The sequence below is a fragment of the Narcine bancroftii genome, unplaced genomic scaffold, assembly GCF_036971445.1.
Source record: "Narcine bancroftii isolate sNarBan1 unplaced genomic scaffold, sNarBan1.hap1 Scaffold_111, whole genome shotgun sequence".
In the NCBI taxonomy this organism is placed as follows: Eukaryota; Metazoa; Chordata; class Chondrichthyes; order Torpediniformes; family Narcinidae; genus Narcine; species Narcine bancroftii.
In genome coordinates this window covers 235,028-262,619 of record NW_027211844.1, presented here as the reverse complement: position 1 = coordinate 262,619, position 27,592 = coordinate 235,028, and the positions used below count along the sequence as shown (strand labels likewise).

At 39.9% G+C, this 27,592-nt stretch overlaps 1 long non-coding RNA gene across 1 annotated transcript; it reads left to right on the top strand.

The window, feature by feature from the left end:
• Positions 1–6,295: 6,295 nt before the first annotated feature.
• On the top strand, positions 6,296–27,300 carry LOC138750281 (uncharacterized). The gene is made up of 3 exons (XR_011349227.1): positions 6,296–6,424; positions 22,693–22,831; positions 26,948–27,300. It is a non-coding gene; the product is annotated as an uncharacterized lncRNA (long non-coding RNA).
• Positions 27,301–27,592: the final 292 nt, after the last annotated feature.

The window sequence follows — 27,592 nt, the reverse complement described above, 5'->3', positions numbered from 1 at the left end:
TTGTTTCCCTTATTTCAGGTGAAACACATTTCTAGCCAGCCATTTCCTCTTGTATGCACAACAAGGTTTTTCAACAGGCTGAACTGAGAACTCACAACCCGTCTTCAAAATGGGGTTTCAACAAGATGCCAGCTTTCCATCTCTCTCTCTCTCTTTTAGCAAAAAGCCTATTTGGTGTCTCCTCTCTGCTTGCAAAAGCACATGACCTTCTTAGAACAGTAAACTTCTGAGTCCAATAATATGTTGTTTTAAAAACAATATTCCATTTTGCACCTGCTTTTGAAATTATTTAGCAAAACATTCTTTGCAAAGGCTCTCGGCAGCTCTCGGTGGCTGCATGACTTACTCTCAGCAAAGCTCTTGCATTTTTAGTAAGAGCTGTTTTGCAAAGTGTTTGTATTTGTTTGTGACCTACACGACTCCTACAATCTATCCTTCAAAAACATATCTACATACAATATAAAATATAGATAATCTGTCACAGGACAGATGCAGCTGAGGAGTTGTGATAAAATCAATGGTGTCCTTGCAAAAAAATAAGTGGGAAGAGGTATAATCCAGGTAGCTCTAGTGAGTGGAGTTTATAATAGTTTGAAACTTGAACCTCTCTCTCTATTTCAGGAGACAATTTACTGTCATGTATTTAAAGTCTCTGACTGCTTTATCCAGAAGCCCACAGCCTGCATGGGTTCCTCTCCTCAAGTCACCAACAGCCTGTCACCTGTGTGGGTCCTTCAGCTGCAGAACCCCTCATTGGTCTGATTCCATTGTCACTGACCTGTGGATTGAATCCTCTGCTTCTAAGATGTTGATGGGGTTTGGTCTTCTTGTTTTCTGGTGCCCTGCGCTAGTCCTGCGCTTCCCTAGAGTTTGCGGTGCCGAGGAAATTTAACACATCTAAATTAAAATTTTACAACTTAGAGGAGAATCTCCCATGTCTAGAGGGATGGAAAGGGCATTATTACAAATTGAAGCCTAATATTTGAATATTCATGTGCCAAATTTTCAAAAGCATAGATTATATATTTCTCAAGATATATGTAATTTTTTCCAAAAGAATACAACTGTGAATGTTTGCATGTCATCTTGGCATCCCTAAAAATATATCTGATTTCCAAGTAAGTGCAATACATTTCCTCATCACCACTAAGGCTAATTTAACAAACTTCAGTTGATATACTAATAGATTTAATTTGGGCCTTGTTCCTTCAATATTTCCTAATAAAAATAAAGTTTGATTTTGCAGAAAAGCAACTCCTGTCGCTTGTTCCAAAAAATTTATAATTCTCCCTAAAAAGATCTTACATTAGGACAAAGATAAGTTGAATGCAAGAAAGTTGCTACATCTTCACCACACCTTAAACATTGATCTGATAATTCTGATTTTATTCTAATCATTTTCTCAAGTGTAAGAAGTAACTGTAGAAGAAAAACTAGTTGTGAATTCCTTCCTCACTGCTGCAGCGTGGAACTCTTGTCAATAGTTCCAGACTGCTGAGTTGAAGTGAATTAATACATCTCCCCTTGATCAAGTGATCTCTATTGCCAAATCAACTTCCTACAGAGCTTTTCATATCCAACTGCGTGAGTCACCTGATTCTAGGTGTAGCTTTCAGATAAAATTCTTGCTGACATCTGCTCCATGACTGATGTAAAAACAACTATACTGAATTAATTTATATCATACATTACTACAACATTCAAAACCATTTCCCACATTTGTCTAGACTTATGAACTCCTCATTTAAAAGTTCCTACTTGTAATAAAGAATACATTATCGAAGTAAACATTTTAACAATTCCTCTTTATAAGGAATTTCTATTTCAGTACAACATGGTTGGTCCTAACTTATCCTTCAAATATGTCCTTAGTTAGAAATAGCAAAAAAGATTGCGATGAGTTATACGATATTTATTTCTCAGTTGCTCAAATGACATTATTTGACCCCTTTCATAACAATCTTCAACATTTATAATCCCCTGACGAAACCAGCTATTCAGAAATTGACGATCCTTCGAAAAAGAGACGAGAATTTGTATATCCACTTACACCAGTTTCATCATTCATTTTATTCCATATATTAATCAAATGTTTCAACAATGGTTTATCTTTATCACCAACCATTAATTTCAATTCCCACTTGGATATAAATTCTTCTGCTTTTCCTCTCTCCTATTTTATTTGATTCAATTTTTACCCTTTCAAAAAAAGAGGCAAGAAATCTCATTGGAGCTGCTCGATACTAATTTTTAAAATGTTGAAGCTGTAGTCCTGTCAATGTAGAATTTGCATTAAGACAAACGCAGCTGTCTTTAGCTATCTTATTGAATCGGCTAAAATGGCATAACATGAGAACAAATGTCCCGGAGGAGTGTGGGCCACTTGTAACATGGGATTCAATCGGAAATGGTTTCACATGACATAAACTCATGACGCAGACTGTTTTCTAAGAATGGAATACAAGAGGAAGGTTGTCTAGGTCTCCAGCAGGATATAGATCACAAGATATAGGAGCAGAAGTAGGCCCTTCGAGTCTGTTCCACTATTCTTCCACTCAGCCCCACTGCCCAGCTCTCTCTCCATAACCCTTGATTTCTTAACTAATCAAATACCTGTCAATCTCTGCCTTAAATAAACCCAATGACCTCAGTTCCATGGATTCATGACCCACTGACAAAATAATTTGTTCCACATCAGTTTTAAATTGACACCCTTTTATCCTGAAATTATGCTCGCTTGTCCTAGAATCTCCTACCATGGGAAACATCTTTGCAATATGTATTCTGTACAGGCCTTCCATTATTTGAAATGCCTCTGAGGTCCCCCTTATCCTTCTGTACCCCAACTAGTACAGTCAAAGAGTCGACAATTGTTTCAGAGAGAGGTGTGTTGTTCAGTGAAGTATTAGGGTGTTTTTTACTCAACATACCAGCATCTGAAGTCTGTTATCTCTTCGGAAAAGCTCTGATAGCTTTAGCATGGAGCAGAGCTGAACCAGGACTTTGCAGGTATTTCAGGGAGTGTGTGGGCAGGGTTTGTTCTGGACCAACAATCTCACCAAATGACTCTGCTTGAAATTAAGATTCAAACCATTTTGAGGAATACAACAGGAATTGTTCAACAAGAGCCTTGTGTTCCCTGAGGAGTTTTCTTTCAATAATGGAAATGATTTTTTTTTAAAGTCCATTAATCTTGGGGACGTGGCAGGATGGCGTAAGGACCAGACGTGCCTTCCAGTCCTCTCCTGTCTCTATCTTATTGTTTTGTCTAGAAATGCCCGTTAAAACAATTTCAGTGCTGTTAATTTAACTTATGCTGGTACAATTGGTGGAAAAGAGCAAAAAAAAACGACAACAGATCATCAAAAAACTACATTTTCCAAAAGTTCAAGTTTTGGAGCCTATCTACAGGAAAGACACCGGGACTCAGCATGAAATGGATCCCAGGAGGGAGGTACAGTGTTCGGATGTAGAGCTCTCTGTTACATCGGTAGAGCCCCCTAAAGAGGGCGCCAAACAGCCTTTAGAACAAAGAGTTACTCAAAGGCATTTGTCAACTGTAGAGGTGGCGCTGCAAACTGCATCTTTTGAAATAGAAGAACCTATACTACTTGATGTACTGGGAGAACTTAACACATTATGGACTGGGGAAAACCCCGGCCAGCGTCCTCCAGTCATTGCAGTCATACTATAAGGAAGGAACAGAAGATCCTTTGGTTATGCAGAAGAAGCAGGAATCTGTTGAGCCAAAATCTCTTCCAATTGAAAAGATTTTTGTGAATCTTGAAACTAAATTATCTTATACAATGCAGGGATTATCCAAGATTATGACTGAACTTGGTACTAGGTTTAATACTCTGGTGAAAAGACATTCTCAACAGATGGCTGAGTTTGGAGCTTTTAAGCTTGAAGTGAGAGATAAATTTAATTCGTGTGAAGAAGATATAGATGAAATACGGGATTAAGTTTTTGATGTGACCAAAATGGTCGAAGACTTACAAACTCAAAATAAAAATTTTGTGAAAAAGATTGATTATTTGGAAAACCAATCCAGACGGGACAATATAAAGATTATTGGTTTGCCGGAAGCTATGGAGGGACCAGACCCAAGAAAATTTTTTACTGAATGGATTCCGCAGGTGCTGGGTCAAGAACATTTCCCGGAAGGTATAATACTGGAACGTGCTCACAGAGCCTTGCGTAGAAGATCTATTTCAGGTCAAAGTCCAAGACCTGTTTTGGTTCATTGCTTGAATTATTACGACAGAGAAATAATTTTACGAGTGGCTATTAGAAATGCACAACAGAGAAAATCACCCTTGATGATTCAAAATAATCGAGTTTTCTTCTATGCGGATTTGAGTCAAGAAGTTATGTTCCAACGACGGAAATTCAATCCTGCTAAAGAGTTGTTGTGGAAGAAAGGTTACAAGGCAACCTTTAGATATCCAGCTGTTTTGAAGGTTTTCCAAGATGGTTGCCAACCAAAGTTCTTTGATTCTCCAAAGGAAGCTATAGCATTTGCTCAAGAGCTGTCAATTACTCAGTTTCAACAGAGACATAGTCCGCCACGATCTCTAAGGAGACAAGAGATGGAAGAAAAGAGCCGTGCTCCAAGAAGGAATGGTTGTAATGGTGACTCGGCAGTTGGAGCTGATTAAAAGAAGTGTTGTCCTTTTTTTTCTAATTTTTTTTTAGAAAAAGGGATATTAAATAATGATGATGTTAGTTTAAGATGAAGTGAGAGTTGGGGGAGAGAACTGGATGGGCACTATTTCCTGAAAGTCATCTGCTACGTGTGAGTTATCTCACACCCATTTTTTTTTGGGAGTTACCGCATTGCGCGGATTAGACGGGAGGGGGTATTTTTAACCTCCTACCCATTTTTTTTCCTTTTTTTTGTATTATTAGATTAAAGAGTGTAGAGTTTTTTTTGTTTAAATATAAAAAAAAGCATAAGAAAGTATTTGATTGTTTAAAAAACTAAAAATTGATGTGGTTTTTTTTGTAAAGTTTATTCAGTAGATAAGGAATATTTGAAATTTAAATGTGAATGGGATGGATAAGGTTTTTTTAAATATTTTTTCTTTAATTTTAAGGTGAAAGGAGTGGTAATTCTGGTATATATTATTTTGCTATTTTAGTTATAGAACAAAGGGAATAATGGTGAAAGTTATAAATTGAATTGTACAATTCTTAATGAGGCTTGAATTTTGTTTGTGGTTTATGCTCCATTTGTTGAAGATATAGATTTCGTTGTAGATGTGTTTTTATTATTTGGATATCTGAATTTTAACGTAATGATTGGGGATATTTAAATGTGGTATTGGACCTTTTATTGGATAACTATTCAAGAGTAAAAGGGAAAAATGGTGGAAGAGTACTAAAATTGAATTGTACAATGCTTAATGAGGTTTGAATTTTGCTTTAAGATGGTGGTCTATGTGACTAATATGATGATAGATGTGAAGTTAGTTGATAGTTGGTGAAGGTTTATCTCGATAGAGAAAGTTTATTTTTCATCTTTTTTTCCATGCTACAATTTTTTTTAAAGAATTGATTATTGTTTAAGAATTTTTGATAGATAATGTTACTAATTTTACTAATTTTTTATATTAAGTTTGAGTTAAATATGTTTCACCTTTACTCCATTTGTTAAATATATGCATTTAATTTTGATTTAAATATGTTTTTAAGTCTGATATCTTAATATTAATTACTTTTCTTTTTGTTAGTATTTTAATTGGTTATGTTTATGTTTTTTTTGTAAGTGGGTTTTTCTTTTTCTCACATATATTATTAACTTTATTAATTCTTCACTCTTTATTTTGGGGGGGAAGGGGGGGTTGGACTAATTTGAGTTGGGTTATTAATGTGTAATAATTATTGGGGAGGGTATAGTTTATTTAGATTACTGATACTGTATTGTAATTTTATTATTTTATTCTTAATTTTTTTAATGTAATCCTATATGTTATTCATGTTATAAAATCTTAAATAAAGTCTTTTAAAAAAGTCCATTAATCTTCCTGATGCAGATCTTTGTATTTAACTTTCAGGTTGCTATCTGTTGTTAACTTGGAGGCCTTTAATGGGTGACGGGGTGGAATCTTTGCTTGAACCAAGCAGTTCGCTTTCAATTTTCCAGCTGTAGGATGCGGTGCAATTGGTTGCAAGTTTAGCAAGTGGGATTATGATGTGAATCTGCAAGTCACAGCATCATTTTTGTTTTTGAAAATGGAGATGTGAAAATGTTAACTTTGGTCTCCTTGGTTTGCTTAAGTTTACAGAGGAGATGTTGGGTCAAGCTGAGAAGACAGAGTTGGATGCCCATTAGACGAATCTGCTGGGCAAAGCAGAAAGTACAAAACAAGGGACTGAAAAAATAATGAAACAGACTGAAGTGCCGTTGAACCAAACCCAGGTAAAGAATTTAATTTTGTGCAGCGTACTTAAGAGACCAAACGATTTGGGATTTTCGTGGTGACCTATTTAAATGAACAAAATCTGATTAGAATTGAAGTTCATGGAATGTTTAGAAATTGCCACAAAAAAAATGAAGCATGTAAATTAGATGTTGTAATTAAGATAAATGAACAATACAATGAGCCTGGTGTCACAGTATCTGCCTCCCTCTACCATACATCACCATTAAACCTTCTCCCCAATATGAACCTGATGTCAAATATATGCCAGAATTTATTGTGCATCACTGTTAAACCTTCTCACTACATGGAATCCGGAGTTAGAAATATCTGTCTAAGTTAACCGTACATCACCTTCAACATTCTTCCCACTCTGAACCTGGGGTCACAGTATCTAACAGAGTTTATCGTACAACACTGATAAACCTTATTACCCCTGTGAAACTGGGGTCACAGTATCTTCCACAATTTATCATAGATCACTGCTAAACCTACTCCCCACTGTGAACCTGGGGTTACAGTATCTTTTACAGTTTAGCGTACATCACTGATAAACCTTCTCCCCATTGTGAATTCGGTGTCACAGTATCTGCCTCAGTTTTCCGTACATCACCATTAAACCTCTCCCCAATGTGAACCTGATGTCACTTTATCTGCCACATTTTATTTTACATCACCGTTAAACCTTCTTCTTACTGTGAAACTTCTGTCACTTTATCCGCCACAGTTTATTTTTTTTATCACCGTTAAACCTTATTCCCATAGTAAACCTGCTTTCACAGTATCTGCCACAGTTTATTGTACATAACTTTTAAACCTTCTCACTACTGAAAACCCGGAGTAACAGTATCTGACTCAGTCTACCGTACATCATCGTTAAACCTTATACCCACTGTGCACCTGGCGTCACAGTATCTGACACAGTTTATAGTACATCACTGTTAAACTTCTCACAAATGTGAATCCTGTCTCACAGTTTCTGCCTCAGTCTACCGTACATCACCTTAAAACATTATCCCCACTGTGAACCTGCTGTCACAGTATCTTCCACGGTTTATCATACATCAGTGATCAACCTCTCCCCATTGTGAACCATGTGTCAAAGTATCTGCCACAGCCTTCCATACATCACTGTTAAACCTAATTCCCACTGTGAATCTGGTATCTCGTTAACTGACACAGTTTATTGTACATCACAGTTAAACCTTCTTACTTCTGTAAACTCGGTGTCACAGTATCTGCCAAAGTCTACCTTACATCACCATAAAACCTCCTCCCCGCTGTGAACCTGCTGTCACTGTATCTGCCTCAGTCTACAGTACATCACCATTAAACCTTATCCCCACTGTTCACCTGGTGTCACATTATCTATCTCAACATACCATACATCACCATTAAACCTTATTCCCATGTGAACCTGGCATGACCGTTAAACTTTCTCCCCACTGTGAACCTAGTGTCACAGTATCTGACACAGTTTATCGACATTACTATTCAACATTCTCATTGCTGTGAACCCAGTGTCACAGTATCTGTCTCAGTCTACTGTCTTCTTTCTTTGGCTTGGCTTCGCGGACGAAGATTTATGGAGGGGGTAAAAGTCCACGTCAGCTGCAGGCTCGTTTGTGGCTGACAAGTCTGATGCGGGACAGGCAGACACGGTTGCAGCGGCTGCAGGGGAAAATTGGTTGGTTGGGGTTGGGTGTTGTGTTTTTCCTCCTTTGCCTTTTGTCAGTGAGGTGGGCTCTGCGGTCTTCTTCAAAAGAGGTTGCTGCCCGCCAAACTGTGAGGCGCCAAGATGCACGGTTTGAGGCAATATCAGCCCACTGGCGGTGGTCAATGTGGCAGGCACCAAGAGATTTCTTTAGGCAGTCCTTGTACCTCTTCTTTGGTGCACCTCTGTCACGGTGGCCAGTGGAGAGCTCGCCATATAACACGATCTTAGGAAGGCGATGGTCCTCCATTCTGGAGACGTGACCCACCCAGCGCAGCTGGATCTTCAGCAGCGTGGACTCGATGCTGTCGACCTCTGCCATCTCGAGTACTTCGACGTTAGGGATGAAAGCGCTCCAATGGATGTTGAGGATGGCAGTCTACTGTACATCATCGTTAAACCCTCTACAACTCTGAACCTGGTGTCACTGTATCTGCATCAGTCTACAGTACATCACCATTAAACCTTATCCTCACTGTGCACCTGGTGTCACATTATCTCCCTCAACATACCATATATCATCGTTAAATCTGATCCCCCTGTGAACCTGGTGTCACAGTATCTGACACAGTTCATAGTATATCACTGTTAAACCTTCTCACAAATGTGAATCCTACTATAAAACAATGCTCCCCTTCGAAGTCTCGCTGTATTCGAATCCCCACCTATTTTAAAAATTCCAAAAAAAAAGAGAAAAATCAATCCCAAAACAAACTACTCAAAAGTAGTAGCCCCCTAAAAATCTGGGTGTGGTAAAGTCCACAAGTGGCAGCTGACTAAAGGACTCAGTGTCACCCACCCCCAGTTAGACTTTCACAAAGTACTGAAACAAAAACATTCAACCCAGTGATTCCAGTCCGAATGATTGTTCCGTTTCTTCAATATCGAGAAGACTTTGCGTCAATTCAACTTTTTTTCCCATTCTTTCCATATTTTCAAATCTTCCCATTTCCATTCCCGTTGACCCTTCCCTTCGGTGACAATGTTGACCATCGCCCATTTCCTCGTACATCTGGCAATGAATTAGCAAATATTAAAGCATCATGGTCATTTTCAAAAAACTGAGATTGAAAATTCCCATAAAAATCTTTCAATACTCCCGCATAACGAAAAGCAAATTTATATCCCTTTCGTCACAATACTTCTTAGGCCAAATTAAATTCTCGGTCTCTTCTGATAATTTCTTGATTCAGATCTGCATTAAAAAAAACCCTGTTATTTTGAACCATCAGTGGAGCCTGATTTTGCCGTGCTTTCTGCACCGCCAATCGGAGGATCATCTCTCTGTCTTGATATTTAAAACAGCGAATCAAAACTGCTCGTGGTAATTGGCCTGGAAACGTTATCTTCCTTAACGCTCTGTTCACTCGATCTAATTCCAGTCCATCTGAAATGAATTACCTGCCCAACACTTCTGGGAATCATTTCTTCAAAACCTTCACCGGATCCGAACTTTGCATATCTTCCAGAAGACCTACTATCTTAACATTATTTCTACGACATTGGTTTTCTAATTAGTCAAACTTCTTCAATAATTCCTTCTTCTGAATTTCCCAATCTACAAAAGGATCTTCCACTTTTTCCATTTTTTCTCTATTATACTCCACTTGACACTTGCATTCAAGAAAGCCTCCTCAATCTTTTTAAAATGTTCTTGCACAGTATCCACTGATCGTGTCCATCTCGTAACATCACTCTTAACTACATTAATATCTTGCTTCATAAAAGTTATTTCTTCACACACGGTGTTCATTTGAGTTTTCATTTCCAAAAAATCCTTAACTCATCTGATGAGTCATCTGCATTGATATATTTGCCATTTCTTCCATGAGCAGAGCAATCCCTTCCAGAATTGGAAACATAGAATCCAGTCCAGGATCCATCACCTCCCTTTGAGGCCGACCGACTTTTGCCTCAGTCCCCAGTTCTTCAAACTCTAATGAAGTTGAGCTCTCTTCTTCCTCCAAAGCAGTAGGTCCTCTTCCAATGTGGCTGCGGGTCTGGACACCCAACAACAGCATGCCTACCTCGTCAACTGGCCATCGCTCGGGCTCCTCCATAGCCCACACCTTCTCCAAAGGTTCGTGGACCCTCGACGCATGGCGCATGCCTGGTCGGGCCACCCACCGCGCAGGTGCGTATTCTGACACTACACTGCGCACCCCCGGACCACCAGGCAATGCTGCAGGCACGCAGGCCTGTCCTCACTCAGCTGGCCCACCCTCGCGCCCGAGTTAACGAGTGCATGAGTTGAAACCGGCTGAAGTCATCGCTGAGCCTGCACCATCTTGCGATTGCACAAGATGGTGCCGGTGTAATACTAAGCCGGGCAGGAGTCTTCTGAGGCTTGGGGACTCCAGTCAACCACTCCGTTACTTCAACTTGAACTAGGCCTTGATTTTTCAACACTTTTGTAAGGTAATTTCTTCTGTAACTGAGTTTTCACTTTTTTTCACATTTGCAGCTATTTCGATCTTCCACTATTCAAAAGTCTATAAACAGTATTTTTAATCACATTTACAACTTTTAAAATTGAGCATTTAATAGTCTAACTGGGGAAGGGTGGAACCACACATCTACCCTCTGCGCCATCTTGTCACAGTATCTGACACAGTTTTTAGTAAATCACTGTTAAACCTTCACATTCCTCTGAATCCTGTCTCTTAGTTTCTGCCTCAGCCTACCTTTAATCAACATTAAATATTCTCCCCCCTGTTAACTTGGTGTTAAAGTATCAGCCTAAGTTTACCACACATCACCATTAAACCTTCTCCCCAGTGTGAGACCGTTTTTACTGTATCTGCCATAGTTTATCATAAATCACTATTGTACCTTCTCACTACTGTGAACTTGGTGTAACAGAGTCTGCCAAAGTCTACCGTACATCATCAGTAAACCTTCTCCCCAATGTGAGCCTGGTGTTATTGTATCTGCCACAATTTATTGTACATCACCATTAAACATTCTCCCCAATGTGAAGCTGGTGTCACTTTATTCGCCAAAGGTTATCGTACAACTCTGTTAAACATTTTCCCCACTATGAACCCGGTGTCACAGTAACTGTCTCAGTTTCCCATACATCACCAATAAAGCTTTTTTTCCTACTTTAAGCCCAGTATCGACGTATCTACGTAGTCTCCCGTACATCACCATTAACCTCCTCCACATTGTGAACCAGATTTCACAGTATCTGCCACAGTTTATTGTGCATCATTTTAAAACTTTCTCACTACTGTAAACCAGGAGTCATATAATCTGCCTTATTCTACCGCACATCTCTGTTAACCCTTCTCAATACTGTGAACAAGGTGTCACAGTATCTGCCAAAGTCGACTGTACATCACTGTTAAACATTCTCCCCACGTTGACCCGTAAATGGATTATTGTTTTTAAAGCAACACATGAATGGACTCAGAAGTTTGGGTCCAGTGCAGTCATCTGGCTGGTACCAGTTTGCTGTTCTAAGAAGGTCATGTGGTTTTGAAAGCAGAGAGGAGAGGATGTCATGATAATGAATATGTATGAGATATACCGGAAGTCACGTGGTATGAGAGAGAGATAAGAACACAAGCAGGAGAACTAAGGAAACGGGAGAATAAAGCCACAGAGAAGTTTACCTGATAAAACTTGTGTTTAATGTTTCATTAACTTCACATTTCGGGCCACAAATGTGACATTGGCGACGAGGATGAAAGAAGCTTGAAGAAAATTAAAGACTAAACAAGATTACAGAGGATTACAGACAACTTCAAGGTGATAAAAATTTTCTCTGTGACTCAGTACTTTTGGGGCTGGAATATTTCCTCATGGCTGGTGCAAACTGTGACTTTCTAACACATAGTGGAATTGCTCATTTTGACCCAACGGGTGATGCAAGCACTGTAAGTGTGAAGTGGAAGGCATGGCTGGAAGAATTTGAATCCTACGCCGACAGTCGTGGCCTATTTCTACATACCGGTACAGTTGAACAAAAAGCGTAGAGAAGGGCGTTACTTCTTTTCACTGCAGGACCCTCAGTTCGGGAAACATTTAAGACACTTTTGAATACTGGAAGAAAGGATGAGTACCAGAAAGCGGTAGATGCATTAAATGCACACTATGTAGTGACACCGAATGCTACATTTCAATGGCATTTGTTTCGGAGAACGAGACAAGAAGATGGCCAGACAATTGCTCAGTACGTGACGAGACTACGCCAGCTAGCTGTTGGATGCAATTACATGCCAGCTAATTTGGACAACCAATTATTGGATCAAGTTGTACAGCACTGTAGATCAGATAAACTCAGACGACGTCTACTGGAAAGAGGGAGTGAGTTGGAACTCACCGATGCTTTAACCATTGCTGCTGCATTAGAGGCTGTTGAAGGGCAATTTCATACCATGACCCTGAAAGACAACTCAAGCCAGCAAATTAAGAGGCTCTCACATCGCCATAACCAACCAAAATATACGCCGACACAGGACGTGGAGTGTTATCGATGTGGAAACCGAGGTCACTTTGGAAAAGACCCATATTGCCCGGCCAAAGGCAAAGTTTGCAGAAAGTGTGGAGGTAAGGACCACTTTGCAAAGAAGTGCAAAAGCAAGTCCAATGCAGACCAGAAGAGGAAGAATACAACTTCCAAAGGCAAAGCCTGGGGGAAAGGAAAGTATCCTGGAAAAAAAGATACCATTCGCCAGATAGACGGTGACGATGATGATACCCAGGAGGAACAGAGTTGTTACCAATTTACGTTGAATGAAGTACATCATGAGAAGGTCCCAGTGATCATTGGTGGAGTGACAGTGCAGGTCATTGTAGACTCAGGCAGTGACAGTAATGTGATTGATCGACATTTATGGGAGAAGTTGAAAAGGAAAAAGATCATCTGTACCTCAAAGAAGTGTTCCAAGAAACTGTATCCATACACAGCAACCAAGCCATTGCAGACCATTGGATGTTTTACTGCAACTGTTGAAGCTGGAGATAAGTACACCGAAGCAGAGTTTATGGTCATAGAAGAGAGGGGAGAACCATTGCTGAGTAGAAGCACAGCGCAAGACCTGGCAATACATCATATTGGAGCTTGTGTCAATTCAATTCAGTCATACGAGGATATGAAGCAAGAATTTCCTGCAGTCTTCCAAGGAGTAGGAAAGCTGAAAGGTCGACAATTGAAGCTAGCGGTAGACGAAACGGTCAAACCCAAGGCACAACCAATGCGCCAAACTCCGTTTTGACTTCATGAGAAAGTCGAAGCCAAAATTAAAGAATTGATCGAACAAGACATTATTGAACCTGTGGAACATTCGACTCAATGGGTCAGTCCCGTAGTGATTGTGCCCAAACCAAAGGGTGACATAAGACTATGTGTTGACATGAGAATGGCCAATGAAGCTATAATTAGAGAATGACACCCTATACCAACAGTGGAGGAAATACTTCAAGAACTAACTACCAGTAAGATATTCTCAAAAATTGATCTGAAGTGGGGTTATCATCAATTAGAGCTGGATCCAGGTTCCTGAGATGTAACAACATTTGTGACTCACTGTGGATTGTATCGTTACAAGAGACTATCATTTGGAATTAATGCAGCTTCAGAGATCTACCAGTATGAAATCCATCAAGTGATTCAAGGCATTCCTGGAGTTGCCAACATTTCTGATGACATCATAGTCCATGCACCAATGAAGGAAGAGCATGACCAACGGTTGAGGCGTGTACTATCTAGGCTACAGGAGGCAGGCCTTACCGTGAATGGAAACAAGTGCCAGTTCGGTGTGTCAGAAATGGACTTCATGGGACACAGACTTACACGGGAAGGACTAAACCCTGCAGAGGCAAAGGTGAAAGCTATTGCAGAGGCACGTGCACCTCAGAACGCAACAGAGATGAGGAGTTTCCTGGGATTGGTCAATTTTTGTGCAAAGTTCATTCCTAATTTCGCTACAGTGGCAGAACCACTAAGGAAACTAACCAGGAAAGGTGTACCATTTCATTTTGGATCTGAGCAGAAGAAAGCATTCACAGCACTGAAGCAAAGCCTGACAGATGCAAAAACTCTTGGATATTACGATCCGGCGGCATCAACCAAAGTCATAGCGGATGCCAGCCCGGTTGGTTTAGGAGCCGTGTTGGTCCAGATGCATGATGGAGGACCAAGAATCATTGCCTATGCCAGCAGATCGTTATCAGATGTGGAAGGAAGATACTCTCAGACAGAGAACGAAGCACTCGGACTTGTATGGGCCTGTGAGATGTTCCACGCATATTTATATAGCATTGAATTTGAACTCATCACAGATCATAAGCCATTAGAGGTGATCTATGCACCTAGATCCAAACCATGTGCCAGAATAGAGAGATGGGTACTCAGACTACAACCCTACAAATATAAAGTAATCCACATTGCAGGGAAAGCAAACATTGCTGATCAGCTGTCAAGATTGGTGAAGGATGGTGGTCCACATTCCAAGTCAGAATTTGGAACAGAAACAGAGAGCTTTGTACGCTTCGTAGCTATTCAGGCGACACCGAAAGCTGTGACTACGAAGGAAGTCGAGAGAGAATCTGAATGTGATCCAGAACTCAGGGAAGTAAGAGAATGCATACAGAGTGGACAATGGGACAAGTGTACTCACAAGGCTTACATTCCCATTAGAGACGAACTTTGTTGCATCGACAGTGTGTATTGAGAGGTTGCAGATTGGTGATACCACAAAGATTGAGACCGAAGATCGTATCCTTAGCGCATGAAGGACACCTAGGTATTGTTGGTACCAAGCAAAACCTCAGAACCAAGGTATGGTGGCCAGGTTGTGATAAGGACGCAGAGAAATTTGTTAAAACTTGTCACGGATGTCAAATCACAAGTAGGAGTAATCTGCCAGAACCGATCCGGAGTACGCAACTTCCGACAGGACCATGGATCGACGTAGCTGTTGATTTTCTTGGACCTTTACCGACGGGTGAATCAATTATGGTAGTGATAGATTACTACAGCAGATACTATGAGTACGTGGTGTTGAAGTCCACAACCACTGAAAAAACAATACAAGCATTAGCAGAGATATTCGCAAGATATGGATTACCTGTTACATTATACTCTGACAATGGTCCACAATTCATTTCAGAGACTTTTGCGGAATACATGAGGACCACAGGTATCCACCATCATAAAGTAACTCCAAAATGGCCGCAAGCCAACGGAGAAGTAGAGAGACAAAATCAGTCCATTGAAAAACGATTGAGGATTGCACACGCAGAAGGACAAAATTGGCGAGAAGCATTGCTATCTTATGTGGCTGTCTATCGATCAACGCCTCATGCAACCACTGGAAAATGTCCTGCACAAGCATTTTTTGGGAGAAAAATCTGTACAAAAATGCCAGAAATAAAGGAAATCCGAGACGACCAGGAGATGAGGGACCACGATGCTGAAAAGAAAGGTGCAGCAAAGCTGTACACAGATTCGAAACGTGGAGCCAAGTACTCAGTCATCATGCCAGGAGATAATGTTCTAGTGAGGCATGAAACTGGTGATAAGCTAGACACACCTTATTACCATGAACCCTCTACTGTCGTATCCAGAAGTGGCAGTATGGTGACAGTCAAGTCTCCGACTGGAGTCCTGTATAAGAGAAATGTATCAGGTGTAAAAAGGTACCAGTCCAGAGATACATCGACCGAAGAGGTTGAAAGGCCAATACGAGATGCTGAAACTGAGAGACCTGATGATGTTCCAGAGGCAGTTACCAGCACTCCTGATGAAGTGACTAGAGCGCCAGAAACACCCGAAGCCATGGCGAGCAGTATTTCCGACGCTGAGAGTGAACAACCGAGAAGCGATGACAATATCGCAGGCAGGCCGAAACGAAACCGGAAAGTGCCCAAACGATACGAAGACTTTGTGCTATAGTTTTAATTAGAACTTTGGGACAGTATTTTAATCTTATATCATAAAGTGCATGTATGAGTGCTGTAGGAAGTAAATTTTATGTAGTTGAGTTATCGTATTACCATTAGTTACGATGTTTGTATGTTTCCAAGGGATATTGGTAAATGAAGGTAAAGTTTATTTCTGATTAAAGGAGGGATGTCATGATAATGAATATGTATGAGATGTACCGGAAGTCACGTGGTAAGAGAGAGAGATAAGAACACAAGCAGGAGAACAAAGGGAAACTGGAAAATAAAAAGACTCGGAGAAGTTTACCTGACAAAACTTGTGTTTAATGTTTTATTAACTTCACATTTCGGGCCACAAATGTGACAAGTATAACAATTGATGGACACCGGTGAACTTGGAGTTGTGACAAAGAACTTTATGCACATTAAATACATTGCGCTTAAAATTAGAAGGCGGTAATTGAAGGCTGTTAATAGTGATAACTTAAAGTTTGATCCTGTTTGTGTTTTTGTTTATAGAAAATTAAAAACGATGTTTCTTTAAGTATGAATGGTATTATTGTTCAAAATCTGCCTGTGAACGAAAGTATTCTTGGACTGAATAGACATCTGGACCAAATGGCTATTGAAGGACAATCTGTACATGATTGTACATCCTAAAGTACAATGACTACTTCTATCCACTAAAGATTGTTAAAGAGCAAGAATAGACAATACAATCACATAAAATTCCCATCCATACAGCACATGTATTAATACACAAAGCAATCACATCTCCTTTTTGTTCAGGAAGGGCTACACTTCCCAAGGAGACTGAGGAGGTCAAGTCCAACGGCTCTCATCCTGAGATTTTACAGGAGCGCAGTTGAGCCTCCTGTCTGGCTGCACCATTGGATGGCCTAGTTGCTGTAAAGCATCAGACAGGAATGATGCAGAGTAGTGAGGATCACTGGGGTCTCCCTTTTTCTGTAGATGACATTTACTGGGAGTGTTGTTCAAATTGGGCTCAAGGAATAGTACAAAGACCATTTTGATCTAGTGAACATCATCTTTAACCACGTCCATCATCAAAATCAAGACTTACATGCTGGGGAATAGCATCTTCCCACAGGCTGTGAGATGGATGAAAAGTGTCCTGTAAGTGTGATAATCCTCCCAAATATTTATATATGTAGCGGAAACTTCGATAGAGCTACTAAAGCAACACCCACACACACACACATACCAGGTTAGTCAACACAAAACTGCTTTATTCAGTCTTTAAAGGCTTCTTCTATTTATAGCATGTCCTGGGCTCCATGGGTCAAGGTGGGAAATAATTATGAGTCTGTTGCAGATCCACCGGACCACAGGTTTAAATTAAGCCATGAGAGAGTCCCACATCTTCTGGCAGGAGAATCCACAGATCAACGTGCCGTTCCTCGGCACGCAACACCACGTGGATGCGGTCAATTAAATGGATGAGTTCCCAGCTGTCTGCCTTATGATTTCATGCGCCCGCCAAAGAACCTTGCCCACTCAGCCTGGTTCACAACTGCTACACCCCCCCCCAGAAATAAAACACCAGCTGCATGCACCTTAGGTGGACACCCTCATCGTCTGGGATGGGGGCACTGAATGGGTGAAGCGGTATCCACATTGGCAGGCTTATTTCTGTTAATGTTGTCTTTAATTTTCTATAAACAAAAAAAACAGATTCAAACTTTAACTTATCACTATTAATTTAATAGCCTTACATTGTCCCCTTCTAATTCTAAGTTCCGGTGTATTTAATGTTTATAAAGTTCTTTGACACTCCTCTAAGTTCAGCGATATCTATCAATTCTTATACTGTGCACAGAATTCAACATTTATGAATTTTCACCAAGCTCTGGTGCTTAAAAGCCTCCAGGAAGGTTCATGTTGGTTTCAGAGAGGGATTTCTTGCTCATTGGACACACAAAAACTGATTCCCTCTGATCAGCCACTTTGGTGTCTTGCCAAAGAAACTTTCACCATCAGGGTTTTCCAAATGATAACCTCTTCTGCAGGTCACCATTGATTTCCTTTTGTTTCCCTTATTTCAGGTGAAACATCATTTCTAGTCAGCCATTTCCTCTTGTATGGACAACAAAGTTTCACAACCCATCTTTAAAATGTAGTTTCAACAAGATGCCAGCTTGCCATCTCTTTCTCTCTCTCTCTCTCTTTCTTTCTCTCTCTCTCTCTCTCTCTCTTTCTCTCTCTCTCTCTCTCTCTCTTTCTCTCTCTCTCTCCCTCTCTCTCTCTCTCTCTTTCTCTCTCTCTCTCTCTCTCCCCCACCCTCTTCCCCCCACCTCTCTCTCTCTCTTTTAGGAAAAGCCTATCTGATCTCTCCTCTCTGCTTGCAAAACCACATGATGTAATTAGAACAGCAAACTTGTACCAGCTAGATGACTGCACTGGACCCAAACTTTTGAATCCAATCATCTCTTGCTTTCAAAATAATAATCCATTTACACTGCTTTTGAAATTATTTAGCAAAACAGTCTCCTTGTTTTGTATTTGCAAAGGCTTTCGGCGCCTGCATGACTCACTCTCAGCAAAGCTCTTGCATTTTAAATAAGAGCTGTTTTTTGAAGTATTTGGGTTTGTTTGTGACCTAAACGACTCCTACAATCCATCTCTTTCAAAAATATATCTATATACAATGTAAAATATATAATCTGTCACAGGACAGATGCAGCAGAGGAGTTGTGATAAAATCAATAGTGTCCTTGCAAAAACAAAAAGTGGGAAGATGTATAAACCAATTGGCTCTGGTGAGTGTAGTTTGTAATAGCTAGAAACTTGAACCTCTCTCTCTATTTCAGGAGACAATTTACTGTCATGTAATTAAAAAGTGTCATATCACACAAAATTGATTTTTCCTACTGTAAGGCAGACAGATTCACCATTGAAAGAAATTGCCTGAAATGCCTCTTGCGGTCAGAGAAAGTCTGAGTGCTTCTCCCCCCCCCCCCCCCCACCACCCCAAACCCTGGGCCAAGTCACTGAGGGTCTGTGGATTCTCTTTCAGTGCTCACAGACCAATCCAAGTCATTGGCAATGTGAGCTCTAGTTTTTAAACTCTGACATGATAAGGAACCATTCAGCACCCATTCGTATCCCAGGTCTGATACCTGACACCCTTTTAGCCAGTTTTCAACCAGTCTCTAGCAGTCCATGGCCTGGTGTTAGTTCCTTGACTGCTTTGTACAGAGGCCCACAGCCTGCGTGGATTCCTCTCCTCAAGTAACCAACTGCCTGCCACCTATGTGTGTCCTTCAGCTGCAGAACCCCTCACTGGTCTGCTTCCTTGGTCACTGACCTGTGGTTTGAATTCTCTGCTTCTCAGATGTTGGTGTGGTGTGGTCTTTTTGTTTTCTGGTGCCCCGCACTAGTCCTCCACTTTCCCAGCGTTCACGGTGATGAAGAAATCTAACAAATCTAAAGAACAAATTTTCAATGTAGAGGAGAATCTCACATGTCTAGAGGGATGGAAAGGGCATTATTACAAATTGAAGCCTAATATTTGAATATTCAGGAGCCAAATTTGCAAAAGCATAGAGTATATATTTCTCAAGCTGTATGTAATTTTTTCCAAAGGAATACAATTTTGAATTTTTGCATGTCATCTTGGCATCCCTAAAAATATATGTGATTTCCAAGTAAGTTCAATACATTTCCTCATCACCGCTAATGTTAATTTAACAAATTTCAATTGATATATTAATAGTTTAAATTTGGGCCTTGTTCCTTCAATATTTCCTAATACAAATAAGGTCGGATTTTGCAGAAAAACATCTCCTGTAACTTGTTCCAACATATTTGTAATTCTCCCCAAAAAGATCTCACATCTAATATCTAGGATCTAAGATCTCAAGCTAAGTTGAATGCAAGAAAGTTGTGACATCTTCACCACACCTAAAACATTAAACTGATAATTCTGATTTTATTCTATTCAATTTCACTGATGTTAGAAGTAACTGTAGAAGAAAAACTAGTTGTGAATTCCTTCCTCACTGCTGCAGTGGGGAACTCTGGTCAATAGTTCCACACTGCTGAGTTGAAGTGAATTAATACAACTCCCCAGGATCACAAGATCTCTATTGGAAATCAACTTCCTGTTGAGCTTTTCAAATCCAACAGCCTGAGTCACCTGACTCCAGGTGCAGCTTTCAGATAAAATCCCTGCTGATATCTGCTACATGACTGATGTAAAAACAATTATACTGAACTAATTTATATCTTACATTGAGATCCTTATATGAATCTGCCCATATTTGCCAATCAATTACAATATTCAGAACCATTTCCCACATTTGTCCCGACATATGAACACTTCATTTAAAAGTTCCAATTTGTAATCAAGAGGACATCATTGAAGTACATTTTTTAACAATTCCTCTTTATAAGGAATTTCTATTTCAGTACAACATGGTTGGTCCCAACTTATCCTTCAAATATGCTCTTAGTTGGAAATAGCAAAAAAGATTGCTATGAGTTATACGATATTTATTTCTCAATTGCTCAAATAACATTAATTGACCCCTTTCATAACAATCTTCAACATTTATAATTCCCTTACGAAACCCATTTTCCAGAAATTGATGATCCTTTGAAAAAGATACAAGGATTATGAATCAAAGCCATTCTGGGTGATGTACATCCACTTACACCAATTACATCATTTATTTTATTCCATATATTAATCAAATGTTTCAACAATGGTGCATCTTTATCACCAACCATTAATTTCGATTCCCATGGATATAAATTATTCTGTTTTTCCCTCTCCTATTTTATTTGATTCTATTTTAACTCTTTCAAAAAAAAGAACCAAGAAATCTCATTTGAGCTGCTCGATAATAATTTTTAAAATTTGGAAGCTGCAGCCCTTTCAATGCAGAATTTGCATTGGGTCACATAACATGGAATTCAATTGGAAATGGGTTCACATGACATAAAACCATGATGCAGACTGTTTTATAAGAATGGAATACAAGAGGAAGGTTGTCTAGGTCTCCAGCAGGATATAGATCACAAGATATAGGAGCAGAAGTTGGCCTGTCGAGTCTGTTCTACCATTCTTCCACTCACGCCCACTCCCCAGCTTTCTCCCCATTACCCTTGATTCCTTGACGCATCAAATACCTGTCAATCTCTGCCTTAAATACACCCAATGACCTCAATTCCACAGTTCAATGACCCACTGACAAAATCAACATTTTCACATTTGTTTTAAATTGACACCCTTTTATTGTGAAATTATGCTCTCCTGTCTTCGAATCCCCTACCATGGGAAACATCTTTGCCATATGTATTCTGTCCAGGCCTTCCAGCATTTGAAATGCCTCTGAGGTCCCCCTTATCCTTCTGTACTCCAACTAGTACAGTCGAAGAGTCGACAATTGTTTCTCATACACTAACCCTTTCATTCCTGATATCATTCCAGTAAATCATCTCTGACCTTCTCCAACACCAGCACATCTTTTCTCAAATACGGCACCCAAAACTCTAAACCTGATTGAAAGGGAAGGGAATTCTCCAATGACACAAACACAACAGTAAAATGATATTATGTCGTGTTGATATTTACAAAAATTATTGAAGACTCAATTAATAACTTTCAAAAGATGCCGGGACCCATTAATGGATTATTATCATAACCTAAAGAATTCGGGTTGTTCTGAAGCTTGGTGCTGTGTTACAAGACCAGAGGATCCCAAAACACAGCAGCAAGAGATATTCACCAAGACAAATGGTGACTTAAACAAAAGTTGATTTTAATTATCTTTCAACATGAACACAGATTTACACTTTAACTCATCACTATTTTATTACTTTTAACTTACTTTACCAAACTTAACCCCCTTCTAATTCTAAGTGCACGTGTGTGTAATGTGTGTGTAAGTTCAGAACAGTTCTTTGGTTCACAGTCCAATCTTATTTCTCATTCCTCCAAGTTCACTGGTTGCAGGCCATTCTTATACTGTGCACAGAATTGAACATATATAAAGTTCACCAGGTTTGGTGCTAGAAAGGTAAACAATTACTGTTCAGGAATATTCTTGTTGATTTTCAGAGAGAGGTGTGTTGTTCAAGAAAGCATTCGTGTTTTTTTTTTGACTCAATGTACCAGCATCTGAAGTCTGTTATCTCTTCAGAAATTATTTGATAGTTTTAGCATGGAGCAGAGTTGAACCAGGTCTTTGCAGGTATTTAAGGGAGAATGTGGGCAGGGTTTGTTCTGGACCAACAATCTCACTAAATGACTCTGCTTGAAATCAAGATTCAAACCATTTTGAGGAATACAACAGGAATTGTTCAACAAGAGCCTGGTGTTCCCAAAGGAGTTTTCTTTCAATAGTGGAAATGATTATTTTTTAAAGTCCATTAATCTTCCTGATACAGATCTTTGTACTTAATTTTCAGGTTGCTATCTGTTGTTAACTTGGAGGCCTTTAATGGGGTGACTGGGTGGAATCTTTGCTTTAACCAAGCAGTTCGCTTGCAATTTTCCAGCTGTAGGATGTGTTGCAGTTGCTTGCAAGTTTAGCAAGTGGGATTATGACGTGAAACTGCAAGTCACAGCGTCAGTTTTGTGTTTGAAAATGCCAATGTGAAAATTTTAACTTATGTCTCCTTGGTTTGTTTAAGTTTATAGAGGAGACGTTGGATCAAACTGAGAAGACAGTTGGACGCCCATTTGGTGAATCGGCTGGGCAAAGCAGAAAGCACAAAATGAGGGTCTGAAAAAATAATGAAGCAGACTGAAGTGACGTTGAACCAAACCCAGGTAAAGAATTTAATTTTGTGCTGTGTACTGAAGAGATCAAACTATTTGGGCTTTTAGTGGTGACCTATTTAAATGAACAAAATCTGATTAGAATAGAAGTTCATGGAATGTTTGGAAGTTTCCACAAAAAAATGGAGCATACAAATTAAATGTTTTAATTATTATAAATGAACAATACAATGAGCCTGGTGTTACAGTATCTGCCTCCCTCTACCGTTCTTCTTTGGCTCGGCTTCACGGACAAAGATTTATGGAGGGGGTAATGTCCACGTCAGCTGCAGGCTCGTTTGTGGCTGACAAGTCCGATGCGGGACAGGCAGACACGGTTGCAGCGGCTGCATGGAAAAATTGGTGGTTGGGGTTGGGTGTTGGGTTTTTCCTCCTTTGCCTTTTGTCAATGAGGTGGGCTCTGCGGTCTTCTTCAAAGGAGGTTGCTGCCCGCCAAACTGTGAGGCGCCAAGATGCACGGTTTGAGGCGATATCAGCCCACTGGCGGTGGTCAATGTGGCAGGCACCAAGAGATTTCTTTAGGCAGTCCTTGTACCTTTTCTTTGGTGCACCTCTGTCACGGTGGCCAGTGGAGAGCTCGCCATATAACACGATCTTGGGAAGGCGATGGTCCTCCATTCTGGAGACGTGACCCATCCAGCGCAGCTGGATCTTCAGCAGCGTGGACTCGATGCTGTCGATCTCTGCCATCTCGAGTACTTCGACGTGAGGGATGAAAGCGCTCCAATGGATGTTGAGGATGGAGCGGAGACAACGCTGGTGGAAGCGTTCTAGGAGCCGTAGGTGATGCCGGTAGAGGACCCATGATTCGGAGCCGAACAGGAGTGTGGGTATGACAACGGCTCTGTATACGCTTATCTTTGTGAGGTTTTTCAGTTGGTTGTTTTTCCAGACTCTTTTGTGTAGTCTTCCAAAGGCGCTATTTGCCTTGGCGAGTCTGTTGTCTATCTCATTGTCGATCCTTGCATCTGATGAAATGGTGCAGCCGAGATAGGTAAACTGGTTGACCGTTTTGAGTTTTGTGTGCCCGATGGAGATGTGGGGGGGCTGGTAGTCATGGTGGGGAGCTGGCTGATGGAGGACCTCAGTTTTCTTCAGGCTGACTTCCAGGCCAAACATTTTGGCAGTTTCCGCAAAGCAGGACGTCAAGCGCTGAAAAGCTGGCTCTGAATGGGCAACTAAAGCGGCATCATCTGCAAAGAGTAGTTCACGGACAAGTTTCTCTTGTGTCTTGGTGTGAGCTTGCAGGCGCCTCAGATTGAAGAGACTGCACGGATCTCATCTTACAGCCCAATTATCATACATAATCATAGAAAGAAAACAGAGCCAGATCAACTCACCAGAAATGAAAATATTGAATAAATGGTCGCCAGGTTAACTCAAATTTAGAAGGGGATTCATAGACAGAGTTTCTAATTTTCTCTAAATTTAAACATAGTATAGTTTGGGTAAACCATTGGAAAACAGTGGGAGGATTTACCTCTTTCCAATTTAATAGTATAGATCTTCTAGCCATTAGTGTAAGAAAAGCAATCATACGATCCGCAGGAAGAGATAAATAAGTCAAATCTATCATAGGTAATCCAAAAATTGCAGTAATGGGATGTGGTTGTAAATCAATATTCAAAACAGTAGATATAATGGAAAAAATTTCCTTCCAATAATTCTGTAAAGAGGGACAGGACCAAAACATATGTGTAAGGGAAGCTATTTCTAATTGACATTTATCACATCTAGGATCGATATGAGAATAAAAGCGATGGAGTTTATCTTTAGACATATGAGCTCTATGAACAACTTTAAACTGTATTAGTGAATGTTTTGCACATAGAGAAGAAGAGTTTACTAGTCGCAGAATTTTATTCCAATTTTCATTAGAAATATGAAGGTTGAGTTCTCTTTCCCAATCATTTTTAAACTTTTCAAAAGTCCCAGAATTTATTTTTGTAATTATATTATATAATTTAGATATCACACCTTTTGGAGGGAATTTTGAATATAGTATATCCTCTAAAACAGTCGTAGTCTCCCGATTGGGAAAAGAGGGTAAAGTCGAAACTAAGAAACTCCTAATCTGCAAATATCGAAAGAAATGAGATCGAGGTAAATCATATTTCACGGATAATTGTTCAAATGACATGAAAGAGTTATCCAAGAATAAATCCGAAAAGCATGTTATACCTTTAACTTTCCAGAGTAAATAAGCTTGATCAATTAGAGAGGGATGAAAAAGGAAATTTAGTACAATAGGAGTTTCCAAGATAAAATGACTTAGGCCAAAAAATCTCCGGAATTGAAACCATATACGTAGTGTATGTTTAGCCATTGGATTATCAATTTGTTTATATAATTTAGTAAGAGTAAAAGGGAGAGCAGCTCCCAAAATAGAGCTAATTGAAAAATTTTGTATCGGTTTAATTTCTAAATTTACCCAATGGGGATTTAGAGATAATTCTGAATAATTCAACCAATACCTTAAGTAACTAATATTAATTGCCCAGTAATAAATTCTAAAGTTGGGTAATGCCAACCCTCCCTCTAGTTTAGATTTCTGTAAATATTTTTTCCCCAATCTAGGATTCTTGTTTTGCCAGATATACGAGGACAATTTAGAATCGACCTTATCAAAAAAAGATTTAGGAACAAAAATAGGTATAGCTTGGAATATATATAAAAATTTAGGTAAGATCATCATCTTAATAGCATTAATTCGGCCTATCATGGATAGGGATAATGGTGACCAAGGAGAGTTTAAAGATGCTGAGGAGGAGGGTTTTGAGGGCAATGTACTTGTCCTCCTCAGAGGGATCATGGATCAGATCATCAACTCTGGCTGCTGTTTCCTTGTTGAGGACACTCACCATGTGGTAGAACACACATGGTGATCTGCCGGAGTTGAAGCTCCGCCTCCACCTGCCTGATCCATGTGCGGGGCCGGTGGGTCCAGAATGGGGGAGCTTCACAGAGACAGTGCTGATCGCCGAGGAATCCATGATTTGAGACCAGATGTCATCTGGGCTCTGCAGGGTCACCAATGTCATGGCCGCTACACACAGAAAACACCACAGGACTTGATGGAATTTCCAGGACAATTGTTTAATTGAATTTGGAGCGCCCCAATTTAAGGCCAACGTTTGTTCTGCCCCACGCAGTGGTGACGTCATGAAGTGGCCTGGGACACAAACTGAGGCCACGAGGCAATAAGCAAGCCCTGACAGCGCCATCTTCTTCAGCTGCCCCGCCAGCGCAGCGGTACAAACAGGGCCGGTTCATTCGCAGAGATGTGCACCACCATCAAACCTTATGATGAGGATAAGGGGAGTGGAGAACCATCTGTTTCAGAGGTGTTTGCTGTTGAGAGGGTTGAAGAAGTTATCGATCATAAGATTATGGCAACAAAATCTTGTGAGGGTAACCTTAAAGAAACCATGGTTCCTGAGCGCCTGTCGAACTCAGCAATTTTGGAAAATTTGGAGGAAAAGTTAGGTCATCTTAAATCACAAGAAACAGATGCAATTGAAGGAAGTAATTTTGAAATTTACAGATTTGTTCCTGATGTGCCAAAATAAACATATCAGTGATTTATCATGATGTAGACGTGGGAGAAGCAAGTCCCATGAATAAACACCCATATAGTATATACATTAAGGAGTAAAATCATGGATCAGGAGATGGAATTTACGTTGAGAAATGACATTATTAGACCTTCAAACTCAGAAAGATTTTTTTTCTTGTATTCTGGTACCGAAACCAGATGGAATTATTAGGTTCAGTTCAGATTACAGGAAGGTTAATTCAGTAACTAAAACAGATGCTTATCCTATTCCGAGAACAGATGACTGTATTGATAAAATTGGCAAAGCTAAATTTCTTACTAAGTTGGATTTGTTGAAAGGTTACTGGTGTCTGTCTTTAACTGGGAGAGGAAAGAATATTTTGGCTTTTGTAACTCCATCCGGTTTATATGAGTATAACGTGTTACCTTTTGGCATGAAAATGCCCCTGCTACATTCTAAAGGATGATTAATTTGGTAATCCAAGGGTTAACTCATACAGATGCTTATATTGACAAAGGGGGTGATGTGGCCATCTTGGGTCTGTCCTCAGGGTGCACCGGGATCTGGTGATATCCGCACACCAGGTCAACCTTGGAGAAAGCCCTCGCACCGTGCAGGTTGGCCGTAAAGTTCTGGATGTGAGGGATGGGGTAACGGTCAGGAATGGTTGCCTCGTTGAGTCGTCGATAGTCTCCGCAGGGACGCCAGCCGCCAGAGACACACTAACCTGACAGATTGACACTGTGGAATCCTTGATGAAATTGAAACTTAAATGCAAATTTCCCTAACTACATTCTGGTTTCTGGTTGAAAAGTACATATTTCAACTTCTTTAACTGTTTTACAAGTGCTATTAATACTTAAACATGACAGTTCATAGATGTCAAAACAATGTTTCATCATTTCCCAAAAAAGCATTTATTTTAATGTTTGTAGTTTCATTTTAGCATTTATATTATGTTTTTTTTTAAATAGAAATGAGGATGTGAATTTCCTGATCTACATTTTGTTTCTTGTAGAAAAGTATTTTTTTCCAACCTCTGAGAACTTTTCACATATGAAATTAATTTATATACAACACAGTTCATAGTTTGTGAAAACAAAGATAAAACTTTTCCCAAAATAGCATTTATTTTAGTGTTTGTAGTTACATTTTAGCACATATTTAAAATTGAAATGTCGATGTGAATTTCCTG